Raw genomic sequence first — 18,189 nt, forward strand, 5'->3', positions numbered from 1 at the left:
GTCTCAAACAGATACTGATTTATTACCGTTAATGCCCAGTATATTGTCCAACCTCCTTAAATTTTTTATCTACATACTACCCCTCAAGCGGCCTTAATGGGCGTGTTTCAGATGGTTTTAGGACATCTGTCTTTAGCAAAAAGAAAAGAAAATGCGCGCAATTTGTTTTACCTAGCATTTATTGAAGTCCTCTATTGTTCGGTGAAAAAAATTAGTACCTTTACCTACCGGTTGGACAAAATATCTGTCAATTTATCGTTTCTGTTGTCCTAAAAATGTAGTGAGGTTATAAAATGTGTTATTCGTGTCGCTTTGTTAAATCTATTCTTAACTGATCAATCATTCGAAAGCTAACACGTAGTCTCTAAAGGCCTGTTCACACGATACACTTACGAGTTGATGTATTCTGAGCGATTTTTGTGTGTCGTAACCGAACAGGTACAAATGCTTGAATCAAATTAGAACGTGTTCAATTTTTTACTCATACTTTCGTACAAGTTGAGTGGCTGTAAGTCATTGGTGGGTACAAATAATTTTGGCGTTTTTCTCGCGTTCATGAATTTAGAAATTAACTTGTAGGAGGTAATATACCGTGTAAACGCCTCTAGCGGCTCCCTGCGGAATTCTCATAAAAGCTATGTTACACTTTCTATTCGATAGTATCAGTTTATGACGAATTAAACAGCTATCCATTGCATTTCCGGAAGTTCATGAATTAACAAATTCTCTACCTGATCCCATGTGCTCTCTACGTATTCACGGTAGGGCTTGACGGGACCGAACTAGCTCCACCCTTTTAAATTTTTCAACCGGAAACCTTCCCGCTACACGTTTGACAAATCCTAGCGTTTTCAGTGTTCTGTCACAGTAATTTCTTTCTTCTAATTATGCCTTGTGGAATGACGACACCAAGAAACAGGCTCTCCTTGGGAATATTTCTTGTTTCCCACCGTATTTGGGTATATGGTCCGAACGTTCTATATTCCACCCCTCATGAAACGTTGTCTCATATACCCAACTCTGATTACTGCTGGAGTATGTATCCCGTTTAGGAAATAAAATTTTAAAATACTCGTTATGTGTAATGGATCATGGAAAATAAATCTTACGCTTGTCACCGGTTTGAGTAACCTTACCTTCTTTTTTATTGTAACATTGGCTCCTATAATTTTGCACTAATTCTCATGACTGCGTAAAAATTATATGCTCATGTATTTCTTTGAATTAATCTACTTAATCTAATCTACAAGCAATACTCTTCAAATATCCCAATTATTTCGATCTATATATTTTTCGGTTGTTATTGCAAATTAAGCGCGCCTGAAGGGAATTACCTGCATGCCTATACCGCAGATTTCCTGGTAGAGGAAACTTCAAGACTTTATTCCAAATGACGTTTCAAACTGGTAGTCTTATAGATAACTGCTGCTACAGATACATAAAATGATGAATTAATGGCGACAATAAAATGGGGAAGTAATCGTTGAATCCGGTAGTGTCATTTAAATGGTGTGTAATATCATGAAGGTTTTATTGTTCTGTAATGGATGACTACTTCAACTGTAAAGGCAGCACACTAGGGGAAAGCGAATACAGCAGGAAATAAACTAGGAATAGCGTTAGCAAAGGAGGTGTTCATGAACAGGAAAGAGCTGATGAGAGGAGCGCTGTGTAATAGCTTAATGAAAATCCTAATCTGGAGTCTTATCTCGAGTGTAGCGCTTTTCGGTGCGGAAACATGAATACTTGGGAATGTGGACGAGAGAAGACAGGAAGCGTTCAATATGTAGGTTTGGAGAAGAATGGAGAAGGTGATGTGGAGGGAAAGGAAGAGATACGAAGAAGTGCTGAACATGGTGGGTGAGGAGAGACAGCTTTTAGATGAGATAAGGAGGAGACTGAATGTATAGATGAAGGGGTAGGACTTAGCGGGGAGATGAAGTTGAAGACAGAGTTAGAGGGTAGAATGTTAGTTAAACGAGAGAGAGAAAGGAAAATAATAAGATTTTTAGATAGAATGAAAGGGAGTAGGCCTTAATTTAAAATGAGAAGGGAAGTACATGAATGGAGAGGAGACTACCTGAATGCTTTGTTAAAAGCTATTTGCAAGTCTACCTTAATCGGTATAATACTTTAATAATATGTTTTCTCTGTCACCTATTCAAATGTATCAGATAAATAACTGCCACGTCATAACCTTGGTCGTCCTCAAATAAATTTATGTGAAATTAAGAAGTTTCACTTTTTTTTAAATTATACGTATTTCTTCATAACAGTTGCTATGTAGAATTGGAAACTTTTGAATGTTAATCTTTTCCATCTAATATTTGATATTGAGAAAAAATAGGCTTCTAAAGGACAAAAACTACGCTCGTACTCCATACTGCCAAGGACGAAGCATCCGTGGACAATAAATAATGACGAATTCATAACAACTTGATTTATCTTACGAAATAAGGTGGCCAATTCTCAAACGACATGATGGGTGAGGAGGGACAGATTTTAGATGAGTTAAGGAGGAGACAGAATGTATGGATGGAGGGGGTACTTAGCGGGGAGGGGATTTTGAAGACGACCTGGAGATGTTATTAGTGATGGGTCGATCACGAACGATTCGATCAAAAAGATTGAATCACTAGATGAATCAAATGACTCATGATTCATTTCGTTAAACAAGTCGATCATCAATCATCAATCACTCCGACTTCCTGTTTCATATCAATCATCCCGGTTTCCGGTTTGTTTCAAAATTTGGAACGATAGATGCTTGATCTCTTTTCGTCATGGCAGAAACAGTTGTGAGAAAATTAAATACTATGTTATAATGAACTGAATACTTGTGTAATCTTTTGCTTATGTTTTCCAGCAGTTATTAGTATTAATAACACCACTACACGTAAAAGGAAAATATTAAGATGACTCTTGTAGGAGAATGTTAAGAAATAGAAGTTGCAGCTGTTAACATTTTATTGAGCCGTTCATAAAATTATCCTGCAGATCAGATTCATGCAAAGTTTGTGGTGTATTTTGTGTTATAGTTTGAAATTATTCTATTAGTGTTAAGAAATTGTTGCAGTTTTACCTTCCAAAAATATTTTCATGACACTACTTCCTTCATTTTTGCCATCTCATTTACTCATATAGGAATTCACAATCAAAATAGTAATAGAAATGATAATATGGATAGCAATCAGCGTTACCAATGCTCTTCGCAGATGAGGCAGTATTTATTCGATTATTCAGAATGATTTATTACATCCATTGATTGAGTCCTTCAATCTTTATTCCTTTGAGTCTTTTCAATCATGATTCCTTTGAGCCTTTTCGATCTTGATTCCTTTGAGTCTTTTCGATCTTGATTCCTTTGAGTGTTTTCGATCTTGATTCATTTGTGTCTTTTCGATCATAATGATTGAATCAATTGAATCATGTATGTGACTCGAGTCAAAATTATTGAATCACTAAAATGATCGACTTTGCCCATCACTAGATGTTATCACCTCAAAGGTTATTAGAGATTGATCCCGCAGAATGAACTGGGAACCTTAATAAAAAATTGATACTATGAAGATAAGAGCCGGTACCATATTCCTTGTTTACGTTTAAATATTGCAAGCAAATCTCAATATGTTGGGTAATGGAGAAAGTGTTCAGATACCAAAAGTGTATTTACCTACTCGTAGTGATGTAAATATATGTTGTTGATTTGAAAATATCTTATTTTCAGCACAAATTACTTGTAGTCAGATTATGCTACTTTTTTAAATGTTGGGTTTAAAATATTATTATAACTAGAGAATATTCTTTTCTTACGGCCTCCATCTATTGATAGTGAATGAAATAACTAAAGACTAACGGCCCTGTTCCAGGACTCGGGTATATCATGTTTCCTCAATTTGTCTCTCTACTTGTTCGATAGATGTGTGAAGTGGACCGAGAGGAGATGGGATTAACTTCTTGGCATTGTTTTCCAGTCCATGATTGCCAACACCTACCTTTCCATATCCTCACTGATGGCGATACCAATGCAAATCATATACCGTACCCGGATTCCCAAGTTTTAATTAAGTAACTTAGGCTGTGAAATCGGCTCCCAAAGCACGTTTCCGGTTAATTTTTTCGGCTAACTTCCCAATCTCGTCTGGAGCCGGGGGTTTTGTTATCCTGTCCAAAAGTGAAGCATGGAAAGAAGGAAATACTTTCTTGGATGTCTTCTTTTATAATCTTGCGACGGCTATTAAAGAGTTTCCGTCCTCGGGAAGAAATATCATTTGCAATAAGCCTCGATCTTCAGCTTCTGGCAAGGGAATTTGACTTTGTAAACCTAAATAAATATTCCCAGGAGAAATTCGAGCCGAGATATTTTGCTTTGAAATGTTGCCCGCTCTTAATTCAATCAGAATGTAAGATTAATGCATCATCTAACGTTTATTAGGTTACGCTCCTTATGTTTTAGCGTGTCCCACCCTGTTTCTTTAATATTGAACCTCATTAGTTACTAGATTAAATTTATGAATGGGCTGCGAAGTTGGCCTAACTTAACTTACCCCAGATCAAATTATATGCTGTCATTGAGGAAACCCTCGAGAGTTTACGGTGGTGCTGGTGTAAAGGGTAGGAAAACATTTTTGGCCCAGAGAATTTTAGTCGGTAGACATTTTTTATCATTTTCTTAAATTATTTTTTAAAAATATGCTTGGCTATGAATGGTTATAATGTATTTCTTATATTTTCTGCACTCGCTGATATTTTTATGTTTCATAATTTGTATTTAGAAAAACATGATGGGAGCAATTTTATCCACAGTTTCGAGAGATAAACAGGTGAGGTGACAAAGAATAAAATAGGAGTGTAATGTGTTTAACTGTTGATATTTTAGGTAGTTTGTTTTAACTCAGCCCTCCTGTAAGTATTGTTTTTTTATATCATTCATACGCGATTATATACTTAGTGACCCTCAAAATGAGGAGCGAAGTTATTATTATATTTCATGAAGTTCATAAACATGGAGTAGGACTCATTATATTGGCCGGTGACCTATCAATTTAGTGCCCATTATTTTTATTTACCTGAGTATCTCAACTTGAAAATAATGTGTAGTTGCTTGCTTTGTATGCACTAAATGGATGAAAATATTTGCTTGATATGACACACGATGAATATGATTAATGATGAGATGCATATTTCATCAGATTGAAGACATACAGCTAGAAGAGAAGAGTATGTACTAATAATAACTGCAATGATGAAATATATTATCATAAAAATTGTGTTTGCTTTAAAATGAAGATATAGTTACTAAAAATGGAAATTGGCGCAGTACAATTCTTAAGTGATGACATATTTTCGAAATTTTTCTTTCCAGGGAAACTAAGATTTTCTCCCCATTTATTCAGTACTGCGGATGATCACAATGAAATACGGCAGATGTTTCAACATTTAATGAACCTTGTACTTCTGTTGCCAAATTCTATTGCAATATAGGTCGACGAAAAAATAACAATGAATTTTTCTCCTAGCTAATGCTCCTACTTTGTTTTTATCTAGTTTATTTTTGGATCCTCGATTTCTCTGTAAATATTGCCAGAATTCAAGGGAGGTTAATTCATTCATGTCTGTTCCATGTGTATTTGTGTTGATGTGCTCGTGGATTAATCTCGGCTCGAGGTAATGACTAGGATTTCAATATAGGGCACCAGTCCCCGAAGAGCAGCTGCAAAATGAATCTGCTCAGTTTCTTATGCAAGCTAGGAAAGGTCTAATAACTCAGGAAAGTAGTCCATGAGTCTTCTGGAGGAGAAATTTCTTTTTATTCCCATCCCAAACGTAACCGCGCCGATGATGAATGTGAGGGTGGAAGGTGCTGATATCACGATTTCTTCAGACGACCTCTTCTCCGTAGAAGGATTAACCGTCTTCATTGGAGAGCGCTTTAAAGTAGACGAATTTCTCAAAAGGTGTCGGAGTTAATCATTTCATTGCCAGCATCGTAAGGTAGATAGGGGGTTGATGGTGCATTAATGAATATTGATGGGGGTCTATCTCAGAGAGATTTGAGGAAGAGAATATTTCCATAAAACTTCTTAGAGGTAGTGGACGTACCTGAAAATTGGCGTGCTTGATTATTAAACTCTTTCGTAAAAAATATTCATTTCCAAATTATGGACGTGATGAAATCAGTAGGTCAGAAATTATAAGGTTATTTCTTCCTTAAAGACTTTGGTAAAAATAGTTTTTTTGTTTTTTTTTCATGAAATGCATTCCGAAAAGTCGTTTTTCGTAACTTGTGTGTGCCTTAGTGAGCAACTAAAAACCGTAAACCCTACCGTCGGCGTCAAAATGATGTGCGACTGCACTTTGCAAATTTATATCTGGACTTCAGTGCATGCCATAATAATTAATAATACGTCATTTTAAAGGAAGTTTTATTCTAAATTCTGATTAATTTTTTGTTTTGTGAAAAATTCACAATTGTAGACACGCGAGTGCAATAAATGACACCGCGCACCTCAAAATTAGCCATTTTGTCACTGGCGTGTCTACATTTTTGAATTTTTCATAAAATAAAAAGTAAACCAGAATTGTCAAATAATATTTCCTTTAAAATAAGGTATTATTGTTAATTATTATGACATGCACTGAATCCCAGATGTAAATTTGCAAAGTACAGCGGCACATCATTTTCACGCTGACAGTAGTTTCGTTCATTTTCTTTTCCCATATCTGGTTATGGGCGTAACTTAAAAATAATTGAACAAAACAGCTTTTTGTTTAATATTTTAATGTGAACACAGAATATTTTGTACTTGAATGATTTCAATCAGTAAATATTGTTAAGCTAATTTATTGAAGGGCCTTTGGTATTTATTTGGCGTCAAACACCAGTTTCATCATTATATATTATTGATAGGTGCATCTTTCCCCTTATTAAAAAAATCGCTTCCATTTTTTTATTACTAAGACAATTATACGAGATAATTCAAAACCGAGGTGAAGTACCGTATGGACCATACGAGACCAGGATGGTGACTTTTATTTGCTCCAGGTGATTGTGTTAACATTGTTCAGCTCTCGCTTATTTATTTCGAACAAGAGTCAGTATTTAGTTGTTAAGTGAATTAAATTGGGAAGGAAAGTAAATCTGCATGCTTCCGGCACCTGTATATTCTTTTTAATTTTATTTAACAGGTACTGCAGACTTGCTGAATTATCTCATATAATCGTCGTAGCAATAAAAAAATGGAAGCGGTTTTTAAAAAAATAAGGGGAAATATAAACATATCAATAATATACAATTATTGAATTGGCATTTGATGCCAAATTAGTACCAAATACCTTATAGTACCTTCCTTATTACTGCCTTAGAAATGGGAGGTCAACTTGTCCTTTATATTTTTTGGCTGATTTCATGAAATTATGTCGCTTACTCTACTCTTTTTGACTTTTTAATTATTAATCCTGTCCATATGTTTTGAAAGTATGATAACTCTTGTTTTTTCTTATGACTACTTCGTTGCCTGTTTTGCTCTTTTCGTAATCAATTCTAATTCAACGCTAATACATCCCTTCTTCATGGAGCACTATCGTTTACGGTGATGTTATCTTTGGCTATATTTTATTCCACAAGTTTTCTAAGTAAAACGGGTAGTGATGGAAGTAGAACTAGCGAAAAAGGGTAAAGAATTGTATTTGAATGGCTAAAATCGAGACATCGGTTTATATTTATGGAATTAAATATTCTTTAAAAAGTATTTTAAAAAAAGGCATAATATCTATGTTTTATCGTTTGTCATACGCCATCTAAACGCATTCTAAGGCATACGCCATACGTATTCTGAGGCATCGTCCTCACTCCTGTTGCTTTTAATTCATCGATAATCATTTCATTGATACAATTACTAGATATATACGCATACAGCTCAATCGTTGGCGACTTGAATTTTTGGAATCATATCGAAAGACTTTATTGGTCAATTTTGTCTTTTCCAATATTCTCTACTTAATCTTGACCAATTACAATGCATCAAGTCTATTTATGTTGGTGGATATTCTTTATTATTGCGTTCATGGAGACATCGATAAATGCAATTCCGCATCCTGACTTATTTTAAATTTTTAGCAGTAATTTTTTTAGTATCCGCATCATAAACACCATTGATAATCACAATAATGACCTCGGTTTCCATGAAAATTTATCGCTTCACCCAGTTGAGAAGCATGAGAATTATATCCATCGATAACTAAGCTTTTTACCAAGGCTTGTTGATAGAAAATCTGCATAGGCCTCGTCTCTGTTCATATTTACCTTTAGGAGTCTACGTGACGAGTCACGTTTTCGTTAAATTCCCATCAGAACTTGAAACTCGACTCGAAATGTGAGTTGGACAAAAATTGCGTTTCAAAACGCATATTTTCAAATACTTTTTAGTAATATCAATTCAGAATCATGTTATTATGAGTATATTACTTAACCCAATCGACAGGGAGAACCTAAAAGACCAGACATGCTAAGGGTGAAATTTTTATGGAGAAGTCTTCTAGATCACTCTAAAAAAAATCTCACCCAGTCGCTCCAAATGTATAAGCAAATCTACTTTCACCCCGCATAGAAGGCCATGCCAACATGAGGTAATATTTAAATGGATAAAATATTGACAATCCTCTCATATTTATTTGCAATCGTACCTTGCGTACAACCTTCGCCCAGTTTTTCCCTCACCCAGTGCTTCAACCCGTAGATTGGCTTGGGTAGGTGCGGCTAGAGCTCGTCCAAGGTGTATTTTACACTTTCAAGGTAGGGTGGGCAAGTTACATTCCGAGGGCTACTTCGTAATGTGACGACTTCCATACGAATGTATTAAGAGGTTTGACACGGACTTGAAGTGGAGACCCGAGGATGAACATCCTGGCGCTCTGCATGGCCACTTCAGAGGCCGCATGCTATTTTCCTCAAGGGACTAAAATCCTCACCAAGCCACGGTCCAGCATGTTTCCTCAACAGGGAATTTTGCATTGGAGTATGTCCTTCCCCAAAGACCAACCATGTGGCCATGTACTACACTTACCGCTCTGGAGTCTGATGAACACGTCCCATGAGACAAACCGTCAGAAGAGTCAGGCTCACCCCTCGGTCAATAAGGGTGGCAAAAATAGAGATTCGTGGCGTAGTTGATCCCAGAGTGAATTTGATCTGATGAATTCAATATTTAAATCCCAGTAATGCAGATTCCCACGTTTTAATACCCAGATAAAATTGATAATCTATTTCATCAATATTTACAACCTACCTAGCGATCAGCTTCAATAGATCGACAATGTACATGTATTTTATCCCCTTTTTCCTCTTTTTTGGTTTGGCTTTGTTGGTTTTTGTTTTCTTTTTCCGCATTTAACTAGTTTTATGCAACTCAATGGATATGTATCCACTGAATAATTTGTATTTTATGTATGGTTGTTGTCAGGGGGCGGATACGGGATTGTTTTCTGGGGGGCACAAGGATATGACAGGCAAACGATCTTCTCATGTTTGAGATTGAAAAGAACATACAACAATTACTGTACGAAATAGTATATTTATTTTTACATGAAAGTTATTAATATGAAATTAAATGTTGAGGCTTCGTAATACACAAAACAAAACAGACGTAATGATACCAGTATAAAAAATTATGTTTATTTTTTTAGGCGTCGGGGGTGGGGGGCACGTGCATTGAACAGTACGTGATTGGTGAGAGCTGACACCACCTGCTGCCATGTGATTGGGCCTATCTTATTTTTTAGACGTCTACGAAGTCATAGCTTATTGCTCACTGTATGTTGGTGTGTGCTCACTCCCATATAAATCACATAGTCTTGTTTCGGGGCGATGTTAGGACACCAGTCGTTTACAAATACCGAAGATATGCTCTAACGAAATTACACCTGGCATTTATTACAATCTTTTATTGTTCGGGGAAAAACGAATTCCCATATCTATCCGTTCGGCAAAATATTTCCTTTAATTTATCTTTTCTGTCTTACCTGGAAATATAGTGGGGTTCTGTGTGTGCTGCTCTCTGTTTCGTTCTTAAGTAATTATATTTTCAATTACTCAAGCAATATAAGTCTCGCGCGCAGCCTCCCAGTATATAGCGGCTCCCGGTCTAATTCATTAAATATCTATGTAACGCAATCGGTAATTATGATGGCGCAAGAGGGAATAAAGATATTAAGGGAAATATTTCTTTAAAGAGATTTTTTTTATTCCTTTATTTTAGCCAAACGCTAAGTTGCCATGGGCAATGGGCAAGCTTAAAAAAACCTTTTTGCATTATAAAATTAATTTATCACAATTGATAGCCATTAAAAGTAAAAATAATTCGAATTATTATGAGTTGAAAAATAAAAAAAACATTCAATAAATATGCTGGGATAACCGTGATCTGCAGGAAGATAAATGTCTAAGTAATTGATGACGTAGAGCGCAAAAGTTTTTTCTCATCAACAACAGACAAGCTCATAATTAATCATTTGTTGAATACTATTTTCTTCAAAGCATTCGTCTCATAAGTGGATAATATTGCAGCCACGAATATTACAAATGAGGATCCTCAAGTCGGCCTCTGAATATGTTATCACCCACCAACTCGCATCTGACTTTATGTATATAGAGCATTTAGTTTTTATTCAGCACTGTTTGTAAGTATCGATCAATGGTGATAGTTGCTGTCGATATTGTAACAAAGTATCCCGGGACTTACTGATATTTTCTGTGGACTCATTTCTCTCGAATGTAAATTAAATAATCGCAGGAATTTTCAATGATGATGTACTCAAATAAAGATTTTCTTAACCTTCATGCTATTGTTGGGTGGTAAAATAATATAGGGAGTGATTTGTGGGTCCACCATTCGGTAACTAGTATTGGTGGAACTATTGTAAGCTGATCCTCTATAATATTAATTGTTTAACTGCAAATTAAAGGGCAGTCGTAAGGAAGAATCTCATATTAATTGGTTATTAACCATCATTTATGAGGCCACTCTTCAATTTATTTTTTAGGCTGAGGCTATGAGAAGATAGAAAGAACCGTAGTAATTTTCCACAATTAACTTAATTCTACGGCTCTTTCCATCTTGTTACCATGAATTTACACAATGTAAACTCGTCGAATATCGATCTAAGAGGCCTTGAAATCTGTATTGCGATTGAAAAATTCATGAACATAACTCGACGTTTCTCTTTCCTTAAGCCTTCAGCCCTGTATTCTCTAACCGTATAAATATGTATTCAGTTAATTGGACTTGAGTGGAAGTGTCTGCACTTTAAGTTTCTAAGTTGCTCTGTGTTCGAGAGTAATTGCAAATGATGTGACGAAGCCGCTGGACGGCTAGCAGAATTTGCGTTGGGATTGAGGTTACCAAACACAGCAAGGTATACGTGTGTTATTTGCTTACTTACCCTGAGGACAGGTTCCTCTATTTTTTTGTTCCTTTTATGCTTGCTAAAATGCCTGGCTGCTATTTTGGTAATTCTTAAAATAACATGCTTTGTAGGTAATGATTGTGTGCCATTATTGTATTAGTGTCTTAAGCACACGAAGAGGTACCCCAGATGTTGATCGATAAATCTTTCGTGCATTATTCTAGCATTTGTGTTCAGCGATATTCATTCAAGATCACATGACCGCATCGAAGGCGCGTTTGGAATTGTCGTACCGGTGAATCCAGTAACTGGCTTCAGCCAGCCAATCTTAAATCCTACGCAATTTTTGGCGCATTAGTTTGTTTTGGAGTTACTTCACTTCGTCTGTTTCCGATCAGATTCGGGGGTAGCACTGATCTTTTAGCCTTTCGATTATCAGCCAAGATCTTAACCCAATGGCATATCAGGCTCTTTCTGCTCTCTAATTTTACTCAATAAATAAATCAGAGGATCATTAGGAATCGTCCAGGCGCACATGACTAGGACATACTCTGGAATTATACACTCCACAGTCATTAATTTTGATATTATTTTAATTATGCTTAATGTGTGCTAGAAACGGTGGTCGAAGAGAGAAATCTAATAGATGAGGTGAAGAAAAGGTAGAGAGTTCATGTAGAGGGAAGGCTGTAGTAATTCGTACATCATCCATGCAAACCTACAGTGAACGGTAGAATACTTTAATAATACTATTTTTAGTCATCATTCTATAACTCACAATTCTATGAATTGGTTTTGTGAATATAAATAGTAATCGTTTCTCATATGAATCATATTAACAATCGAAGGCCGTAGAAGTCAATGGGGATAAGTGCAACTTCTTTTATTGAATATAATGCAGATAATGGTTGGTGGGGTACTCAATACTGTTATAAGAGGTGCATGTGAATCACTGAATCAATATGTATATGTTCATCAGTGGCTCACTTCTATATCCTTTTGCCACAACAGTATCGTGTACCTACCCTTCCAGCCATTTTCTGTACTTATCTCCAAAAATAAAAAAAATACATCTACCCTTGGCTTATCAGGTCCTCAAATTATGTGTGTATTAATTACGATAATATAATGTAATGGTTATAGTTGAGTAATTTTTATTTTGCGACTGGTACAAAAAGCTAAATGCGTCAGCAAATTGAGAAAGAACAAAACGCTCATTCCACTTGGGACCGATAAAGTGCCTCGCATTATTTTTCCCTTGATTAAACGTCTGTAACACCGCGGGCGAGTTTTCCTTCGCTCGAAATATACCCGAAAAAAGAGCTCGCGAACAAACCTTACGCGGCAGTTATTCGTGGCATCTTTCGTGGGCGCAAAGCTGTGACTGTTTGTTTTTTTTTTAAATATTATCGCAGCCGAGGAGAGGATACATATTCGCGACTGACGAAACATTTCCACAGGCGCGGAAACACGAAGCTATATATTTTTTTCCGTTTATTTTTATATGATAGCGTAGTGGTTCTCGGAAAAGAGCTAAGGAAGCATTTAAAAAGCGGTTGTATAGGTGGGCGGTTGAGGTCGAAGAGCTATCTCGGCGAGGCATCGCACATTTTCCCGGCTGTTCTCCTCCCGCAGCGGCGCCGAACCTCGTTTTCCGCCATTTTCCGCTCCCTTAAACAAATGAATGGGGAGTTGCGTATTTGTGGGAGGGGTTAAACGCTGGTGCAGTGGACGCAATTGGTTACGGGAGCCCTGAGCACACGGAAGAGGGGGACGATGCGGAAGCTCTATTGAGTGAAGTTAAGCCTCTCTAACCCGGAGAAGCTTTTCGGAGAAATTATATTTCACTACTTCTCAATTTAAAAATGTGAAAATTTACTAAATAATCACAATTATTGTGGCAGGTGTTATTTCACCATAAACTTTACAGAAGAAAGGAACACAGTATATATATTTCCTGAATAGAGCTGAAATGCATAGATTTTTCATGTTAATTGGAAGCAGCATTAGGTTATTTTTGATATTAAATGACCATAGCGCAAGGAATAGAGGTATAAATAATCTGAAGCCTGAACAATATATCAAAATATCTGAAAAACATGATATTTCAAAACATAGGGAACTCGACATTGAATTTTTAGCTCTGGAGATGTATGATTGTTCTTATAAAAATGCAATATGTTGTCCGATGGTAAGAGTTAAAACATTCCCAAGATGAAAATATTATGATAGCATACCGTGATACATCATACGATAAAAAAATTACCTACTGAATAAGTATTTACAATGTTTCATTAACTATATGCTACGCATATTGATATATCTCAATATATGGCTATATAATCGGTAGGAAATTTTTATCGAGTGATGAATTACGATAAAATATCGTAATATTTCTATCGGGCCGGATAAAACAATTTTCATTGAGCCAATTTTAGTTATCGCCATCACCAACAAATATTTTTCGTTTTTCCATATACAAATCTTTTTATTCGCTGATGTTTCACGATAAAATATCGTAATATTTCCAACGGGCTCAATATGACAATTTTCATCGAATTTCACGGTATTGACTGTCGCAATCACCAATTAGCGATATGAAAAATACGGGTATATCGTATTCCGATATTGAAATTTCAATATCTTCAATACCTGATCGCGCTATTCTCCCGCTTGCTATCCGGGCTTCTGTGCCAAACCTCATTTTCCGCTCCCTTAAACAATTGAATGAGGGGCGGCGCGGCGTAGGGGGGCAAACGCTGGAGCAGTGAACCCAATAGGTCACGGGAAGAGCGGTGCGCCCGAAAAAGAGATAAGCAACGAGGATGATGCAGTTGGTGAGTTAAGCATATATTGATGGTGAGTTAAGCATAGGGAGGACAGCGAAAGAGAAGGAGAGAGGTATTTGATCGCCACCCCTCAAGGCTAAAGCTCATGTGAGCATCATCATCCAATTTCGCGGACCGCGGAAAGCATTCATCCGGCGGCGTTAGCGGCGTCAAAGGTCCGAAAAGGCTACAAACCCGGTTTCAAGACCTGCGCACTATGATAAATTAAAAACAATGAAATGAGTTTTTTCTTCCATGACCCCATGATTGAGTATTAAACGATTTGTATGATCCTAGGTTTTCTCGGCGTATCAGGTGTAGAAAAGCTTCTCGGGTTTTCCACCGGTCGATGTCGTTCATGTCCTCCGACGTTTCGAGCAGCGACTTGCTGATCATCCTCAGGGGATCTTCCGAATGATATTCTTAGGGGATCTTCCGAATTCGGAATATCCCCTCATGATGATCAGCAAGTCGCTGTTCGAAACGTCGTTAGACATGGACGACATCAACCGGTGGAAAACCTAAGAAACTTTACTATTAAACGATTTTCTTGGGGTGCAGATTTTGTTATATTCAAAAGGAAACATCGCTGCAATCCACATAGTATTTTGGTACGTAGGCTTTTGCAGCGAGATGTATTGATGTCGACGACTTTCGGGTGCAGCTGGTTATTGCGCGTTGTCATGCAAGCCTTCGAGGCCATTGAAGGTCGCACTATCAGCCGATATAGCGAATAGCCTTCTCGCCTTCGCATGCATCGCCTGATGATGCGACCTGCAATTGCCGCGAAAGCTTGCATGACAACGCGCAATACGCAACTGCACCCGAAATTCGTCGACACTAAACAGTTATTATTTTAAAAATTCAACCGATTTCGACTTTTTCGAGTCATTATAGGTGAAGGTGAACCAATTGATAGATGGCAGAGCGGTGTATATACTTGGGTAGGGTCGCACAACAATCGAACCGGGGAAGGGGCTGCTGGTCACAGTCGGGCTTTAAAAGGTTTTACCCTCGCGATGACTCTTGATTTTTCGAAGTCGATCGCGTTTCCAGTGGCTTCGTGCTCCTTTACGGCTGACTTTGAAGAGTAACCCAGTCGAATGGCCCGCTTATTTTCTTCTATTCGAGTTTTGACCGTTGACCGACTCATCCACGAAGCCATAGAAATAAAGAAGAACAAGAATAATTATAACAGAGACACCGGATTGAGAATCAGCAGTACATGGAACCCAGTCATTCGCAACATTTCGTCATCTACCCCCTCCAATCCTCACTCCTCACACCCTCCGTCCGCCCCTCCCACCTGAAATAAAAAAGGCAGCAAATACCAAATCCCAGCATCTTTCCCTCGAAGAAGTGACCAGCAGTCTATCGCGAAACGTCGGGGCAATCTCCACTACTCACCCGACATACACCTGTATGCCTTTCTCTTTTAATCATCAATGATACCGGTCAAAATTACTGCTATGGCTCATTTAGGTATATCAGCAATTATTTCATAGTTCATGTAGCAGATGATAAAAATTTTTGGCGTGTGATCGGAAGACACAAAAGTCCATTAAAGTTCACGAAATATCAAAAATTCTTACCATCTTGAAAGAAGAGGAGACAATTTAATATTGAAAAACGGTCAAAATGATCGCTCAGTCTTTTACGCTTATAGTGTTAAATGGCCGAAAGGTAGATTTCAATTTCCGAGGTGTAGAGAAGAAAATGAATACCGGAGTAACGCATGCTATGTGTAAAAAATATTTTTTAACTTTTCATGTAAAGAAATAATTATCTTGTTCATCTTACTTAAAATAAAACAAGAAGACGGTAATCATCGTTTTGGTAGAGTGCATTGCCGCCGGGGGCAGTAATGGATTAGTCGCTAATACCGGTGTCAGGTTTGTTTCACGCCGAATCGGTTTCGTTTAAAAGGGCGGGCCACGTGCCTCGCCCCCTTCCCACCCTCTGTAATTAGGGACGCTTCATTCCGGGTGATTCCGATCTCATTTCAAAGGAGGAGAAGTAGGCTGTGGAAAACAATTTCCTATTGAATTAGTGCGACGTGGTTACGGATCCTGATTGCGAGAGCGTTCGCGGATTCAGCCCAACAGGCAGTTGTTTGTGGATTGGTACAGCGGAATTGAAGGTATTGGTCGGAATTATTTTTATTCCTCATGATGCAAATACGTGGGTTGCCTACAGAGTAATGCACCCCATATTTTTCTTCGACATTTATTTATCGCACACAATGAGAATTATACCCATGAAAGAATGATGTTTCAGCTATACACCCTATTTTCCCACGTAATCTTCGTTCATTTCTATGGCTGTCATCCAATGTGTATTAAGGGCGTGTATGCCCTGTTGGTACCAATCCTTGTTCTGGCCACTAATTCATTTCTTTACTGAGGGAATCACCTACTCCTCGTCCTGAAATATCTTTCACGAATGACTTCCTTTAACGGGCCAAACGAGTGTAAGTCTGAGGGATTCAGGTCAGGTCCAATTACATGCTACATGCTAGTGATTGAGCACCCCCTGCCAAACACCCTAGAGGTGGCTCGCAGGGTATTTTGTAGATGTAGATGAATCGGCACGTCCCTTTTTCCGTCGCTGAAACTATCGCTGGAATCGTCCTTCAGCCAATCAGAACGCACGGCTTCGAAAAGCGATTGTAACGCCACGCTTGGATAAAACCACGGAAAGTGACGGAAAAAGCGATGGAAAAATGGACGGTGGTAGCGACCATGCGATTAAGAAAATAATGTGTAATTCGCAGTGGCGTGGCTACGGGGGTTAAGGGTTAGCTTAAAAACGCAAGGCAAAATAAAGCTTGGCAATATTGATTGAAAATGTTCGAATATTAAGAATATTTTCCCCAGGCTTATAAGTTTATTTAAAACGTTCACTTTCACCTACGTTTTGACGATGAAGACCCCCCCTTGAGCCTTTATAAGAGGCGTCAAAACCGAGTAAAATGGTATCAATAATTAACTATCAATAAATAATGGAATGTATTGCGGTTTTTAAGTCCTAAAAATCACGTTTTCAACATCAAAACTCCCAAAATTTTCCGAGGTAGGACCACCATATGCCCAGGGGTGTTTTCATTACACCCCGAAAGGGCCCCGAAATCTCCGGTTAACCACCCCCCCCCCCCCACATTTCAAAATCCTGGCTACGCCACTGGTCATGCGATCACTCTTTTAGTCTCTGAAAACCTATTGCTTGAGCTATCATTCTAACGGATGGAAAAAATATTGCGTGATTCAGGCTTTAGCGAGGGAAAAGTATTTAAATTGGATGAAAATTGCTTGTAAATTCCCTTTATCAAGTTTTTATCGCATTGTTCATTTTCCTATCAGTCTTTCTAAATACGATGCGGAGGACTGATTTTTCTGTATATTGATTTTATTCAGAGCGGAGTGATGTTGAACAGACTTCCATCTCCAGGCTGACCTGGTTTTCGTTATGGATCCTCATAATCAAAACCTGGATCAAAGTAAACGTTTTTAATAAATTTGTATTCCCGGGAAAAATATTCTTAATATTCCAAAATTTCCTATGAATATTGCCGAGTTTTATATTACCTTGCGTTTTTAAGTTATCACATCTCACGGATTAGTAAATTAAAATCTAACGGCAATTTTTCACAAATACTTACTTTAATTTTCTTTATGCATGGAAATTCCATCCCTGGGGAAAATTACCACTTAGTTTTAAATTACCAATGCGTAAGAATACCATCAAACTAAGGCTGAATCCACCATCCATATATTTTACAGCTCTGCTAACGTTGACGGCACGACGTGCTGACTAATTTACCTTTCTGAATTGGGGGAAAGGTGTCAACGCAAACACGAATTGGAAGGTTTGAAGTTTTCGCGTGTATCCTCCAGAGGCTCTCTTAATCGTAGACACCAGGAGCTTTCCAAACGTGGCTTCCCACACAGACGTATCGCTG

At 37.7% G+C, this 18,189-nt stretch overlaps 1 long non-coding RNA gene across 1 annotated transcript in view; it reads left to right on the top strand.

The window, feature by feature from the left end:
- The window catches only part of LOC124159901, a 127,592-nt gene that overhangs the window by 108,398 nt on the left and 1,005 nt on the right, over nt 1-18,189 (top strand). The gene's annotated exons all lie outside the window — the stretch shown is intronic.

Source organism: Ischnura elegans, chromosome 5, assembly GCF_921293095.1.
Source record: "Ischnura elegans chromosome 5, ioIscEleg1.1, whole genome shotgun sequence".
NCBI lineage: Eukaryota > Metazoa > Arthropoda > Insecta > Odonata > Coenagrionidae > Ischnura > Ischnura elegans.